This window comes from Natator depressus, chromosome 2 (assembly GCF_965152275.1).
Source record: "Natator depressus isolate rNatDep1 chromosome 2, rNatDep2.hap1, whole genome shotgun sequence".
NCBI lineage: Eukaryota > Metazoa > Chordata > Testudines > Cheloniidae > Natator > Natator depressus.
Genome location: NC_134235.1, coordinates 203,837,399 through 203,854,309, shown reverse-complemented (window position 1 = coordinate 203,854,309; position 16,911 = coordinate 203,837,399). Strand labels below are relative to the sequence as shown.

The following is a 16,911-nucleotide window of genomic DNA, read 5'->3' as shown; positions in this document are numbered from 1 at the left end:
TCTCCCCCGCCGGGCGCAGCCGGCGGGAGGCTGCAACGAGTGGGGCCAGCTGGCCTCGGCGTTGTGAGGAGGCTGCTTTGCCTCCGGGGGTCGAGCCGCCCCGTGTGTGAGCCGCTCGCACGCAGGCCCGCCCCGAGCCCCATACCTGCGGGGGAACATGGCAGCGCGGCGAGGGAGAGAGGGTTTTCCTTTGCCCCCGAGGTGGGGACTGACCACTCGCTGTTGCCGTGTCCCCAGCGATTCTCCGGCCGCTCCGGATTATCTCTCCCTCCCCAGCCCCCATTCTCTGCTCTCCTGGAGCTTATCTGTTCCCGCCCTCCCTCCCCGAGGGGATTATTCTCCCTATTGCTGCCTCCCTTCTCCCCCTTTCTGATCCCGTGCTACCCCTCCTAGGGATTATCTCCCCTTCCTGCGGGATTATTCCCGATCGCTGCCCCTGCTCGGCGTTCCTCCTTCCCCGAGGAATTACCTCCTCCCCCTCCCGCCCCCCTCGCTGCAGTCCGCAGTGAGATGGGGGAAAGAGGGCTGCTTTGGATCGGGGATGAGGGTGGGTTGTAATTGTCACAGGGCTGTCACTTTATTAGGTTTTGTACTGGTACTACAGGCTGATGGAAGTACATGGGGTGTCGGGGGGGGGGGGGAGTAGAGGGATACATGGCAGAGTTAGGGCTGCAGTGTGTGCTAAATGCAGGAGGAAATATTCAGCTTCACCAAAGCGTGAATGCTCTTGATGTTGTTGCTGGTGAGAGAGAAGAAGCCAGCTGTCTGGCATTCTGCTTTATAGATGTACATACACACCTTTTTGTTGGGTTCTGGAGTCTCCTTTTCAATCATTTTATTTTTGGACAGTATTCCAAAAATATGTACTCCAGTTCATAAAACACCCCCCGTCAAATACAGTAGTAAGGTAGCATTAAAACATGAAGATGCTACATGGATGACATTGCTGTTGTGCAGGGTCAGCTCCGAACGGAATGTTTCTCTTTTCTGCAAAAAGAAAAGGAGTACTTGTGGCACCTTAGAGACTAACCAGTTTATTTGAGCTGTAGCTCACGAAAGCTTATGCTCAAATAAATTAGTTAGTCTCTAAGGTGCCACAAGTACTCCTTTTCTTTTTGCGAATACAGACTAACACGGCTGCTACTCTGAAACCTTTCTCTTTTTTGTTTTTTAAGGCAGTTGATGGATTGACTGGGGAAGGGAGTAAACATCTTGCACTTGGACCCTGGTGTATGTGTGTGGACGAGTGCTGCAGTGACACTAAATGAGGGGAAAACAAGTTTGCTTAATGGAGTAGCGATTATGGGTGACCCTTTATGTATGGTTCCCACTTGGGTCAGACCACTCATGTCTTCTCTATCTCCAGTTGCGGTACATGGGATCATTGGATTGGAACTGCAGAATTTCCTGTCAGCTCTGCAGCTCAGGGCCCAGGATTGCATCCATTAAACTTCCCTTGACTTGGCTCTGGGAAGAGGAGGGGCTGAGGGAAATTGGAGAGAGGCTGGGTGGCTATAAATAGACATCTAGAGGAGGCTTTGAACAAATCTTGGTGTGTTACTTATGAACACACACTGTCTGTTAAACTGGTTGGTTGTCAGTAGTGTCATAATGTTTCCTTCTATTCCTGCTGTGGTGGTTGGCTTTTAAAACTCCTAAATGAGCCAACATTTGTCGCCAAATACAGTTTAGAAATGCCATAGAGAAATTTTACATTTTAAATAAAATGTTGATTGGTAGTTGGTTTATCAACTACTTTTTCATATATTTTGAAAATAATCTTAAAAGGCTCTTAAGAAAAGATCAAACTGACAAAACACAAGAATGTTGAGTACAGAGGCTGTCTCTCTGCCTTCATATCTGCTTGAGCCTGGGTATTGCACCATATAAACATAGATTACCTGAGATCACGCATTGCTCAGAGATGTCTGCAGTGTCAAGGCACAATGTCATGAATAAGGCTGGAGTGTCAGTATTGGCTTTAAGAAAAGGAGTACTTGTGGCACCTTAGAGACTAACAAATTATGCTCAAATAAATCTGTTAGTCTCTAGTGCCACAAGTACTCCTTTTCTTTTTGAGGATTCAGACTAACACAGCTGCTATTCTGAAACCTGTCAGTATTGGCTTTGGATTTGTGTGGCTCTATTGTAGAGGAGACTCTCCAACTTTTGTAACATTTTATTTTCCAATAGCACTCCACCAATATCTTATTGAATGTATTGAGCCTTCAACTCCTCAACTTCAGTGTGCTTGCTTCCATATGCAGATTCTGCAGTTCACTGCTGTTTCAGTTTATCTTGTCAAGAAAATGTAACGTAAAGGTTATTGCCAATTAGACCATCACAGCTCCTTCAGAGCTGTATTTGTTCTGTTGCTATACTTGTGGACCAACTGTGCATACCAAAAATTTCTGAAATGATTGAAAAGCTGTTGTAGCATATGTGCAGTAGATCATTTTCTAAAAAAAATTACAACTTTTTTTGAAAACAGCAGAAGCAAATAATTTAAATAATGGACTAATCACCTGAACCTTTTCAATAAAAAAAAATGTAAATTACCGAAGTATGCAAGCTTCAAACTGTTGGTGAGGATGTGGAAAGGATAAACCTTTAAACAAAGATAACCCCAAGAAATTTTGGATTTAAAAAATTGCCCTTGGACTAACTCTATATTTAGTGGTTTGGAGCAAAACTTGGGTAAGTTTGAAATGTTCAGAAATCTAGAAAGCATCATTTATTCTTGAATGCCAAGACTAATTATAATAACCTTTCCCACAAATAATGGTCTAGAGTGAAACTTGCTTGTATAAGGATCTGATCCTGTAATGTTTAAATGCCATTTGTAAGCATCTTCCAGTTCTGTTAGCGGGATGGGACAGTCAAGATTCAACTGAGATTATGTCCCCATTGTTCTAGGCTCTGTACAAATTCAGAGTAACACCGTTCCTGGCCCAAAGCTGGCAACATAAATAGGGTAGGTGTAGAGTGGGAGGGTATACGGGGGTCCAGAGACATGACTTGGGCAAGGTCATACAGCAAGAAAGTGGTAGAGCTGGGTATAGAACCAAGGTCTGATCTGTCCAGTTCCCTGGATCCCATTGCCTCTCTATACAGGCTTGCTCATTTAAAATAACAATGTATATACAAGTCTCTACTCCTACAGGCAGAGAAGTGTTTCTTTAATAGTTGTGTGTCAGTAGTACCTATATAACCTTAACACTTTTAATTATTGCAATAGTAGTTGGAATGTGCATGGTGCTGTACCTATATATCTATGGAAGAAACAATCCATGCCCCAAAGGGCTTGTGTCCTATGGACTAAGTGGGATGCAAAATGCAAGCAAGTGGTTGAGGTGATTGGCACTAGTGTGCTCCACTTCAGCCACAGTATAGAACAAGTCAGTTTCTTTGTTTTTTACTTAAAATGCTAGTTTCTGAGGAAGGGATTTGAAGAAGGAAAAGGCAGTGGCCAAGCAACTGGTTCAGGAAGGTAATTCTGTGCATAGGGGGTGCCCTGGACGAGATCCTAAATGAGGTATCAAGATTGGCATCAAGAGGTGAAGAGTGTTTGATATATTAAAGAATAAAGTTGTCTGAATGGGGAGTGACCGAGTTACATAGCCTTGAAGGTGGAAAGTTTAAATTTGTGGTGGGGAAGGAAAGTCAGTGGAGGCATTCAAAGGATATGTATACGCAGCTGCTGAAGTGAGCTGTAGCTCTCGAAAGCTTATGCTCAAATAAATTTGTTAGTCTCTAAGGTATCACAAGTACTCCTTTTCTTTTTGCGAATACAGACTAACACGGCTGCTACTCGGAAAGCTGCTGAGGTGTAATTCCTAGCATGGTTACACACACTTGTACTAACTGCACTGGAGCTAGCACATTAAAAATAGAAGTGTGGCCGTGGTGGGATGGGTGGCAGATCAGATTAGCTGCCCAAGTATGATTCTGCCTGATTCCCTGGATACATATTTGGGCAGCTAGCCTGTGGTGCCATGGCCATACTGTTAGATGCTAGCTCAAGCAGAACTAGAACATGTATATCTACCCCTTGCTGGGAATTACACCTTCTAGTTGTTGTGAAGACTACCCAAAATGAGGAAAGAAGGCCTGGTTAGATGAGATAGTAAGGTGACCTAAGCAGCTGTCTTCTGTGAATTGGAAAGGGGGATGATGATGGGTGTTGGGGTTGAGAAGGCAGAACTTGTTGACGGTTTCTTGGTTCTATGGGGAGAACAAAAAAGCTGGATTTCTAGAAATGTTGGGGGAGGGGGAGAAGCAACAGGATTTGGATACAAGCTATACGGGGGAGGGGCGGGAGGGAAGAGTGAAAAATGACCATATGAAGAGTCTGTGACAGGGAGGCTGAAAGTGGTGTCAGCTGTGACAGGGAGCATAAGCATATGTTGGAAGAAAAGGAGTTTTGGTATTGGTGGTTTCAGGGAGATGGGCTGATGTACAGGTGTGGATGGAGGAGACAAGACAGCAATAGATGCATGATTTACTAATTTACAATAGTTATCTTGCTGTAAAATCCTAAATGGAAACAAAGCATTTGTAGTGTTAACCGAACCTAAATTAGGTGAGGTCAGCATTACATCCATGCCTGTGGTTGACTTCACTTAATCACAATAAATTTAAAACTACAGTTTCTTGTTCCCACTATGTTTTTACAGCAGAATAGTTGATGAGCATTAGCTATCCTGAGGTAATAAACTTCTTTTTGTTGTTAACAACATAGTCTTAGTTGTTAGTAGAGAAATGGTGGCTGAAGTGGATGACAGCTGAAGGAAGGCTATATGAGAGGGGGTGTGAGTGTGTGTGAGCGGTGAGAAACAAAGGGGCCAAGAGTAAGAATGTAACAACTCCTTTAAAAAAGAGAGAGACTGCTTTTATAGCATAAGTACTTGTACTTTCACAAACCATATGATATAATCTGAAATGGTATTGGTAAAAATAGAATTTGTTCCTATAATTTAAGATGGAAGGAATTCAGAAAGCCCTCCCTTCTATTTAGCCCATGTTTAATTACTTTCAAGTTCTTGCTGATTAAAGAACATGACTAAAATCTGAGGGGTGCTGCTAATATGAAATACCCTAGATATGTAATATAAACATTTTTAGAATTACTGCTGATTTTTAATGTCTGTCTCCTTAAATTCTGTTTGAAGTGACATCAAAAGAAAAATTCATTGGAATTAAGTCAACACTTGATGTATAAAACTACCAAGGTATGTCTTAATAAAGTAAGAACTTTATGTATTGTAACTACCTTCTGACTCTCATTTTTTCATTTGACAGCCTTTTTCAACAGCAGGAACAGCACAAGAGTTCTATACCCTTGCTGGCTGACTATTGTCTCTTTTCCATACGTTTGTGGGGCTCAGTTTAGCTTTGACTTTTCAGTCTCTTGCATCTTGCACTGACCTGTCAGTTTCTGCTTTTGCTAAGTTATAGAATCTCGAAGGATCAAATCTTGCTTTAGTTTTTTCTGCTAAATTCACTTATCCAGTAGCTGGAGACAAGCAGTTGATCTCAAACCAGTTCAAACCTTTGCGTTTTGACTCTTAGCATTTTGCCAAAGTATTGGTAGAATGTTGCTGATCATGAAGCAGATGAAAGCACACTTCTATTAATGTGTGCTTGATTGTGAAAAATCACTGATAAAAACCATATTTCTTGCATTCTGCCTCTTCATCAAGATAGCGTGAGCATGCTGGTGTGCTGCCCAAGAAGAGTGATTGCAGTCAATTCATTGGTTTATAATTTGTCCTTTTTATGGCTATATTGCCACCTCATGGTCAAATGTTTAGCAGAGAAGCTGAAATGCGACCTGAGAATCGAAGTGCAAGGTGCAGGAAAATGTATTGAGTAGATTGAGAGGTTTTTTTTAAATGGCAAAACTATCTAGTAAGGGAGGGGAGTTAAGACTAAATTCTATACAGTCATCAGGGAGATAGAGCTCTTGTATAGCATCTGCTGTCCATTGGGAAAATAAAAATAGGAGGGGGATGAGGAATGGAAAAATTAGTCGTTCTAACCGCCTTATTGCTGATACGCTATTGTTAGAATTCCAGAAAAAAATGAATGCAATTATGACACCATTTCAGGGTAAACAAAGGGCTGCAGATATTCTTTCTTTATCACACCAGCAGGATTCCATGGATGGGAAGAGCCTCCAGACAAACTTTTAACTTGTCTTAAAAGGACACTGACTTAAATTGTTTGAGACTAATTTTTAGAAAAATCCAGTTACTGGTAAATCAACCTTTAAATGGCCTCTTTGCTTAAACTTAATTCAAATGACTTATAATTTTCCTGATCTCCTGTTAATGTTTACAAAGGTCTTTTCAACAGGAAAAAGTAAGAGCTTCACTGTTTCTGCAATATAAGTAGGCTATAAAGAAGCTGCAGTCAAATGCACAACATGATCAAATAGAAAAACTAGAGAAATACTTCCGAGGAACTCTAGGTTACAGTAATCTTGGCTGTTTGTACCTCGTTACAATGTTACACAGAAATGACTTAAATCTTGTGTCTATAATATTTCACACTAGCTATTTTTGCATTTTTGCCATAGTGATTGAAATGCAGGAGGAACTATTGTGGTTAACAAGGTTTGAAAAGGATGTTGCTCACTCACTAGTGGAAAGGATTGCAGGAGGCTACTATTAAAGTTTCTAGTCCTTCTGGCTGCAAAAACAACCTTAGTGTGGTCTTCCAAAGTGTGCAGATAGGTGGCTTCTGTAGCTTCCTGCTTTTTATAGCTTTGCTAAGCTACAGCAGAATAAGATGAACAATACTCACTCTGCTCAATTCATTTTTGACAAGGCTTTTAAACTTCCCTCATCACTGTAGTATTTGAGCACTTCCAGAAAGTCCTGTCTACGCTACAGGTGCTGCAGTGCAGTGGCACAGTGACTCCACTGCTGTGCTTTTGTAACTCCATAGTGTAGACACTTTCTACAATGATGGAAGGGGTTTTTCCATCTCTGTAGGTGATCAATTTCTCTGAGTGGCAGTAGCTAGAGCCACAGAAGAATTTTTCCATCAACCTAGCTGCTTCTCATGGGGATTAGGTCAGCATAGATACAGTGCTCTGGGTGTGAATTTTTCACATCCCTGAGTGCCATAGTTAGGTTGACCTAACTTTTAAGTGCAGACCAGTCCTAAAGGATGTGACTAGAATTTGTCATGTGAGTCCTTCTCTAAGGGGAAAACTGACATTGCCTTCAGTATAACACATAGCACAGCAGACCAAAAAAAGAGAAGCACAGTGTTGTTTTTTTCTTCAAGTGGAAAGTTTGATATTTAAGGTGATTGTTAGCTCCTGTGAGTTTATTCCACAGCCTTAGAACTTTGTGCCTGGTCCACAAATGAGTTTTAAAGTGGATTCATTGTGCTTGAGGAATGTAATTCTATTCATGGTCCTAATTCTGGAGCCTTGGGCAACCGTTTGGGTATCTGAGATCCAGTTCACAGAGTGCCTTGAAAATGAAGAAAATTTTGAATTTGACTTCCTGTTTAAAAGGAAACTAGGTAGAGAGCAGAAGACCATCTGGTGTGATGGGCTTATCGTAGCCTTTGGTGATTAGATGATGCAGCCCATTTGGAGTTTCCTAAGGACTTATGGTAATGCTCTAGTCATCTTGACTGATTAAGAACCTTGTGGGAAAGAGGGAACACTCAGGTTTAGGACCCTACCAAATTCACAGTACATTTTGATAAATTTCCCGGTCATAGGATTTAATCTTAAATTTCATGTTTTCAGATATTTAAATATGAAATTTTACCAAAAAGGGCTTGTGGTGGTGGGGTTGTTGCCACCCATTGCAGTATTGCCACCCTTACATCTGCTATCAGAGATGGGTGGTGCCGCCTTCAGAGAGTGGCAGCTGCTGACTGGGAGCCCAGTTCTGAAGGCTGCACCATCACTGGCAACAGTACAGAAGTGAGGGTGGCATGGTATGGTATTGCCACCCTTCTGTGCTGCCCCAGGAGGTGGGTCTGACCTGGCCCTGGAAGTGGCCTGTGTGTGTAAGAGGAAGTCCTGTCCCACCACAGCCCTGCCGAGACTAGCAGCTGGAGCCTGGCGCATGGTAGGATGCCACAGTTCTGTTCCTCCCCAGCATTTGTGTTAAAGGGGCTAACTGTGTTGGGAGGGGGGGGGGGCGGTTTGACCATAGCACCTTGGGCAGTCATCCACCCTATGAGGCCAGCCCTGTTTTCCTGCAAAAAGTGATACCCCCCCCCCAAACAAAAAAATGCTGTGGCACCCTCACTTCTGTGCTGCTGGTAGTGGCGGAGCTGCCTTCAGAGCTGAGTGCCTGGCCAGTAGCTACTGCTTTCCAGCCGCCCAGCTCTGAAGGCAGTGCAGAAGTAAGGGTGGCAATACTGTGACTACCCTACAATAGCCAGATTTCATTGTCTGTGACATGTTTTTCACGGCTGTGAATTTTGTAGGGCCCTACTCATTTTTCTGCTGCATGGATTAGGAGGAAATGTATGAGCAGCAGCTAGGACAGGCTGTGGAGGGCCCAGAAAAGGAGTTTGTACGAAGGGGTAAACCCGAGAACTCTGGGAGATTTCCTTTAGGAGCCCTTTGATGTCTAATTCCATATAATAAAAATATTCTCTTCCTCTTCTCCCCTCCATTTCCACCAATGAAAGATGCAGAGTCCAAGACACAGTACTGTAGTGGAAATCCCAGCTACTGGAATGGAAGAGAGGCTGGGTATTGCCTTTGGACTTCATGGGGAGGGTGATGCTGGTGTGGGAGCATGTCTGGCTCATAAGGTTGTCAAATCTTTTCACGCCTTGTGTATCAGTATTATAAAGCAGAACATTCTTACAAAACAAATTTAGCTAGAGTAGTCCCTCTAGTGGTTGAGATGTGGTATCTATGAGATTGAGAAGTAGTCCTGGGAGAGGTTGTAGTTGGTGTGGATGCTATGTGAAGCTATATAGATGCCTGATGAACTTTTTAGTGTATAGTTCCTTGGTTGTGAACTTTTTTCAAAAATTATCTATTGTAGTGTCTCTTAGGGTAGCCAACTACATTATTTTTTACAAAAATAAATGACAAAATAGAGAGGGGTTCAGAAAATGTCATGTAATAAGTGGGCTTGGAAATTTAACTTGCCTACTTATCCAGCGGTTCTCTCTCCCTGACAAGCAGGGGGGCTAGTGCTACCAAATCATGCGGAATCTGTGTGTCTTCCACTTATACAAAACATGTATGTTAGCTCTGACTGTGAAGAGAACTTTCTGAAGCTGAAGTCAATACATTGCTTCCTTAAGTCTCCACATAACTACACATAAACAGACATTCTTGTCAATTTCACAATCTATCACAGTGTTCTGACAAGCGAGTTTTCACTCTTCTGAATCTCAGGAAACCTATGAGCAGCTGCAGAAGCAATGAAGTTGTCTATCTGGGGATTTAAAGGAGTCAATGCATTGAGACTAATTAATGTATGTGGTGAGGGGGGAGCAGGTGCTCAAATCAGAAGCTGGGCAAGGGGGTGTATAATAGCAGAGAGGCCCTTTATCCCTAGCAGTCATGAAGCTCTGGAGTTGGAGGTAGAACAGAGAATGTCTTTCCAGCAGATGGTGGGGATGGAAGGCTTCAAACTAATCACAGACCTACCTAAGCAGAGGCTGATAGAAAAAATGAAGCCCTTCAACAATGACTGTGTCCTGGCAGAAATCCAACACCTCTAGTCTTCCCAGACCCAGTCTACATTTGTGAGTTGTGGTTGATATAGTTGTGATGGTAAAAGTTCCTACCGTAGATGCAGTTATGCTGGCAAAAACTGCTTTTGGCAGTGTAGCTTACTGCCAAAGCACTTCTTAGTTTAGACAGAGTTGCTATGGTATGAGGTTTTTTTGTCTCCCCCAGCCATTGGAGCCCGACTACCTTTCTTTTGTCTTCTGTCTAGAAATCTTGGTAACCTGATAATCAATGCTTGAAAAGTTGTTAGGAATTTTTAAAGTCTCTGCTTAAAAAAAAAAAAAAAAACAACCCAAAACTTTGCAAGTGCATTTTTTGGGAGTGAAAAATGAATCATAAATATAAGGCAGTTATAAATGTCTGTTTTTCAGCTAATTATGTGACTAGGGATCCACTGCACCGAGCAAACCTTAGCTTTAACAGTACTTGTTAAGACAGATCACCTCAGTGAAGAGTGAGGCCATGTCTATACGACAAACTGGTTGTTGCAAGTTACGTCAGCATAAAGCTGCCACAGTTAGTATATCGTGTGTGTATATACTTGGCTCCTTGTGTCAGTGCTGTGTGTACTCACTAGGAATGCTTGTGTTAATACACAGTGCGGTGCATCATGTGCAACCTGCCACCAGTCAATGCACGGTCTTTTGGGAAGTTTTGGCATGGTGGGGCAAGAAAGGAGTTGTGCAGGGGTGACTGGGAGCAAGGGATCAACTTCCCAGTGTGCAACTGTCTCCATCCCGTAATGTCATCTGTATCCCATAACTTTCACACTTTAAGAAGAAAAAAAAAAAATCCCACATGGCCATCCTCGCTGTTGGCCATCTCTGACAGAAGCATGGAGCCTGCACAGCTCTGTGCTATTGTCATAAGCAATTGCAAGCACAGAATGCATGATCCTCTGTATTTGCAGAGCTGCAAGAACTGGTTCAGTGTGAAACATGATGATTTCTTGAGGACAGATTTCTGTGGGATATAATGAGAACAAAGTCAAGGTTGTTGGTGGCATTTGTGGAGCAGCTGCAGATGGTGTAGCAGTGCTTCTGGATCTGAGAAATGAGCACTGACTGGTGGGATGGTAGCAGTGGCTACAGAACTTTCCTGGATCTGTATGCCAAGCTTGCCCCAATCCTGCAGCACAGGGACACACAAATGGGAGCACCACTGACAGTGGAAAAGAAAGTGGCGATTTCACTGTAAAAATTTGCAATGCTGGATTGCTACCAGTCAGTGGCAAATCACTCAAGTTGGAAAATCACTATGGAGGCTATTGTCATGCAAGTGTGAAGGGCCGTTAATTACCTCCTCTTACACTGGACTGAGTCTCTCAGCAATGTGCTGGACATAGTGGGTGGATTTGGAGCAGTGGGGTTCCAGAACTGTGGTGGAGCAATAGATGGCACTCATATCCCTATTTTTTGCACTAGACCACCTTGCCACAGAGCACAAACGGCTACTCTCTGTGATTATGCAAGTATTGATGAATCACCAGGGATGCTTCACCAGCATCAATATTGGCTGGTCAGGGAAGGTGCATGATGCTTGCATCTTTTAAGAACACACGACTGTTCAGAAAGATACAAGCCAGAGTCTTTCCTGACTAGTGGATTACCATTGGGAATACTGAAATGCCAATAGTGATCCTGGGGGACCCAGCCTACCCATTGCTCCCCAGGCTCATGAAGCCATACACTGGCCGTCTTGACAGCACCAAGGAGAGATTCAACTACCAGTTCAGTAGGTTCAGAATGACAGTTGAATGTGCTTTCAGCCCTTTGAAGGGTTGCTGGTGTTTTTCCACCTGACTGAGATACAATCTTGTGAATAAAGTCCCAGAGGTTATAGCTCCTTGCTGTGTCTTGCATAATATCTGTGAAGCAAAGAGGGGAAAAATTGCTGCTGGGGTGGAGGGCAGAGTTGAAGTGGCTGTCTGCTGAGTTTGCATAGTCAGCCATAAGGGCTATTAGAGCTCACTGTGGGGCTCAGGGAGGCTTTGGAAGAGCACTTTAACAGTGAGCCACAGTAATGTGTTGGGGTGTACTATGCTGTACTTGACCCTGCTGTTTTAGGGCTGGCTAGAAATGTGGTGCTCTTGGTGTATATCTATGAATATAATACTGTCAATGAATCTATTAATTTTGCAGTGCTTTCTGTACATATGATTACTGTTGCTGATCCTGTGAATCTTCACCCTGTACAGCAACTAGTAAAGTGGGTGCTTTCAGAACTGCTAGGCACTCTGCAGCATATGTTGTGAACTAATAAAGATGAATTGTTTTCAAAGTAGAATTTTATTCAGTAACAAAACCAGTGCCAAGAAAAATCTGTAATTTAAAAGCAAATACATTAAACCCAATACGTTAGTGGAATGGTACTTAAGGGGACAGAATATTCATGTCCATTTTACCTGCACGTAGACTGCTCTGTGAGAACAGTCATGGCTTTATGTGAAGCTGTGGTTGTCCTTAATGACCTCCAGGGTGGAGTGGTAGGGGTAGGGATGTCACATAGAATGAGATGTCCCTGATGTCACGTGGAATGTTGGGGTGGTATGTAGGGAGGTGGAGTAATGGAGTACTCCACTGAGAACTCGAAAGGGAGGTGAACCAGTGAGTGTTAACCCTGTAGGTCCACAAGAGTCAACAGCATTTGTGTTTTGCTGCTGGAGAACCCCCATCATGGTCTGGTGCATTTCCCTCTCCTTTTCCTGCAGGGAGTCCAGAGTCTTTCTCCGGTCCTCTTTCCTTCTCCAGGTTGTCTGCAGTGTTCACCCATGAGGCCCTTTGCCTGTGACGTGAAGCAACACTGACTTACATGATCTCCTTGAACTTGTCATCCCAAGTCCTCTTCTTTCTCCTCCTTATCTGGCTCAGGTGTTCTGTTGGTATTAAGGGGGAACCCCTCGAGGCTGCAGTTAAAACAGTATAGTCACAACAGAAATCAAAAGTTAAGATTCAGAACTTCCTTCCCTTGCTCCCCTAAAATTTTTTAAACAAGACATGCCATATTGAAATTTCTGCTTTGGAGTGCTTATGCACGGCACCACTCACAGCACAAGCCATGGTGAGTATAGTCTGCCTACAGGTGAGCAAAATGAGGAAGGAATTGCTTGGTTGCATGAAAATATGCGAACAGGGCAATGGCACTGAATACTGGCACCATTTTCCATAGGTGGTTGTGATTTTAGCTGATCTCTAACCCCTGAGGGTAACCAAGGCCGAGAAAGGACAGCTGTTGTTGATATCCTGAAGCTGTCTGCCCCTGTATCCTGCTAGCTTGTATACTGCAATGGTGCCTACTGAAGTTATCACTCACTGTTGTGGGAAAGTGTCATGCATCAGAGGAAGAAGTAAGGCTGCCATCCCTAGAAACCTTAAGGAGAGGATTGCAGGGTACCTCCATGAAAGTTTCATCAAGATCTTTCAGGAGGATTCAAGGGACATATTTGTGTAAATAACAAACTACTCCATATAGCCCTGCTTGCTTAGCATTATCATCTGCTTTTCATTCTCCTGTAGTTATCTCTCTTGGTTGTACCACTGCCTCTTGTATGGATAAATTAATAAAAAGTTGATAGCTGTGCCCTGTTAAGTTGGGGACACCATCAGTACATCTTTGTAATGTGAAATAGTTTCACATTTACCTGGGGTACCTTCCTCTTCATCTGGCTCATCTGCCAGAGCTGACTGGACTGTGGGGGAGTCTCAAACAGGTCCTGGCTCACAGCATAGCTGGACCACCTGGTTGCATGTTTCCCATCCTACTCCTCTGCCTCCAACTTGTCTTTGCTGTTGAAGCTAGGGGCTTGTGTCTTGGATCCATTGGAGGTATCCATGGTGGTTGTGGGCTATCTGCCAAGTATGGCATGCAACTCTTTGTAAAAGCGACAGGTCTTCAGCTCAGCACTGGATCAACTGTTGGCCTTCTAATATGCTTGGCGCGGTTCCTTCACTATCACATGGCACTGCTACTGGTCTCTGTCGTACCCATTTTCCTGCATCCCCCATTCAGTCTGCTCGTGGATGTTGATGTTTCTATGGCTGGTCTCTAGCTGTGCTTGCACAACCTCTTCTCCCCACATGCACAGGAGATCCAATATCTCCTGTCTACTCCAAGCAGGAGCATGTCTGGAGTGTATAGCCAGCATGCTCAGCTGAGCAGTTGTGCACAACAATGGAGAGCTGCTAGGTGTGCTCACCAGGCTGTACAATCAGGAAAAGGCATTTCAAAAGCTTTAAAGGGGTGGAGGAGCTTCCTCTTTGTTACCCAAAGGCATCGGAGATCACAATTGTGACCAGAGTGGTCAGTATTGAACATTGTGGGACAGCTACTGGATGACTGTTAAGGTTGACAAAAGTAATGCGGTGTCTATAGTCACTCTGAACCGTGGTAGATATACTGAGGTCAACTCAATGCCGCTTGGGGAGGTGGCATTACTGCGTTGCTGTAACAGGGCATTTACATCGGTAGGAGACAAATTTAAAGACAGACACATGCACAGCTGTGTTGATGCAAGGTGGCTTACATTGACCTAACTTTGTAGTATAACCCAGGCCCAAGGTTGACAGCACAAGCTGCTTAAGTAATTTAATTAGAACAGACTGACTTCTCATGCTTCCTCAATGGTGTAAGTAAATACTACTTAAGTAAATAAAAATTCCAGTCTCATGGGATGCTTCAAAAGCTGTTTGTTCCAAACTTATCAATCTTTTGTCCATTCAGCACTTTGATGATTTTTTAATACATGTCCAAGAGAGACTGCAGATGCGTGTACTTCCAGGACTTAAGTTTTGGAGCTGCAGTCCAACACTTTTTTTGTCTGTCTCAGCTAACTATGACCAAATAGATCATCTGTAATGAATGGCTCCCTGTGGTGATGCATTGAGTTAGCAGTTTTGCTAATAAAAGTGGTCAAAGAGCATAGGAATTGTATTTATTTTGTCTCATTTACAAGGACCAAAATGCCTATTAGGAAAAAACAGGAACTCTTTTACAAATGTTCTCAGTGACGTGTTCATCTAAAAAGTCAAAAACACCTTCTATACATGGGATAAAGGGGGATTTAAGATTTAGAAGCATGCTTTTTTCATCGTTAGTTGAAATAACATTGGCGTTTGCAAGGGAGTACTGTACTATTGACTAAATTGTACAACTCCTTTTGGAGTCTTTAATTTCCTGTTCTTGGAGGGTTTTAAGCAACTCCTGGTACCTCTTGGGTCTCCCACTTTCTTGCATAACCAATGCAGGATGGCTTTACCCTTCACGTGTTGTGCAGGTGAATGGTAATAGTTTAGATTACCCAGTTGTAGTCTAGTTTGTTTCTGGATATTAGACAAAGTGGGTGAGATCTTTTATTGGACTGACTTCTGTTGGGGAGGGAGACAAGCTTTTGAGCTTACATAGAGCTTAGTTTAGATTAAAAGGCTGCTATTTGCTGCTTACAGTCAAACATGCATAGCTGTCTAAACTTTCTAGGATGTTTCACAATAGGCTCTTGTCTTATCATTACTATGCAAAACCGGCTGACTCCTAAATCTTTATCTTGCTAGCCATGTACGGAAGACTAAGAGCCAATGTTTAACCCTCATTTCCTTCCTGGCTTCTCATAAAGACATGCAATAAAAAAAAACTGCATTTCTTTTCTGTAAATTTTAATATTTCAGGTCAGTGAGAAAGCTGTTTGAATCTTCTACCTGCTTGCTGAGACTGTCAGTTATGGTGATTGTCTTTACTTATGTGTGTATGTGCCCAGTAGGGACGGGACTGAGACCAGGCTCTCTTCATATACTTCATTAAGTGAGTTGAAGTTCATGCATATGCTCTTTATTTTGACAAATGCTTAGTCTCTTTTAAGCTACTTCTGAGATCCTGCAGTTCTTTGAAATTAGTGAAAGCTCTGCATATGGGACTGTAGGCTAGATACAGCTTAGTCTAGTTACAAACTGTAGGATGAAGTACTGTTGCAAGAAGTTGCAATATAATTCTTCACTTATTGGTTTAAATGTACATCTAAAAGTTACATGGATACTAGATGACACTCAATTTTTAATTATGCCTGTCAACCAGTGCTTTCTAAGGCTATGTCTACATTTCAGACTTTTTTGTAGACAAAAGTTAGGTTGACAACCATAATAGCAGCACTATTGAATGTTTGCTGACAGAGGGAGCGTAGTGCAGAGTGCATCCACATTTAGTGCCATAGACAGTGAGAGCAGTGTACTGTGGGTACCTATCCCACAGGGATACTCACTACCTTGTGCCGCTATGACTTGTGGGCTGGCAGAGTGGATCACAGCGCATCATGAGTGTGCGCTTAACATCCCATGATACATTGTTTTCTGTCCCAGCATTCCATGGTCTTCCGGCATTGGTTTGCATGTTTTCAACGGCTCTTGTTCGTCGTAGTGGACTGTTGAGGCATGCCAGCTGGAAGCTGATTTTGAGCAGCCTGATACCAAGCTATTAGAGGGGCACAACGGGGGCCAATTCAAATCAGAGAAGTTTTGAGGCAACACCTTGAGAATGAGAACCAACAACGTATATTTTTATGCTGCAAACTGCAATGCTTCATTAAATTAAATTTTCCTAGGAAGCACTTGTGGTGATTCGTGGTCTAGGATTTCAGTAAGCAAAGGATTAAACTGCCTGTGTATGTCTTGGTGCACCTGCTATCTATCTTTATACCCTAGAAATTGAGATCTTTTGTATTTTTTGTTTTTATTAAACACTCAACACACACAAACGCTTGGTGGGAAAAGAAGGGACCAGGGAAGGGCAGACTGTCGGAGCTGTGCGTAGGTCTAGCTATCATTTTGAAAGCTGTCCTGGGGGTGAAGTGAATGGGAAACCGATAAATTCCAGAGAGTGTCGGGGAATGCGCAGGTGGAGTTGTGGGGGCGTGGAAAACAGTTTTGAATGTGCTGCAGGGGAGGGTGGGCAGGCAGGCATCTGTTCTGACTGCAGAGTTATGAGGGACTTAAGCATGTTTGTGAATGAATTATATTACTTTTATCATCTGCTCGGTGGCATCCTTAACGTAGTCCTGATTCTTTTCTGTTCTGCCTTTCAGTTTCTCTTCACTCCTTGTGTTCCCCTTTTTCTGCATCAGGGTATTGCAGGACTTCCCAGAACATGTCCTCCTTGCACTGTCTTTACGAAGGCCACATCTGCAGAAGCACAAG

The 16,911-nt window shown here is 43.1% G+C and overlaps 1 protein-coding gene across 2 annotated transcripts in view; it reads left to right on the top strand.

Moving 5' to 3' along the window:
- Positions 1–16,911, top strand: part of PALS2 (protein associated with LIN7 2, MAGUK p55 family member) — a 125,805-nt gene that overhangs the window by 372 nt on the left and 108,522 nt on the right. The window lies entirely within an intron of this gene.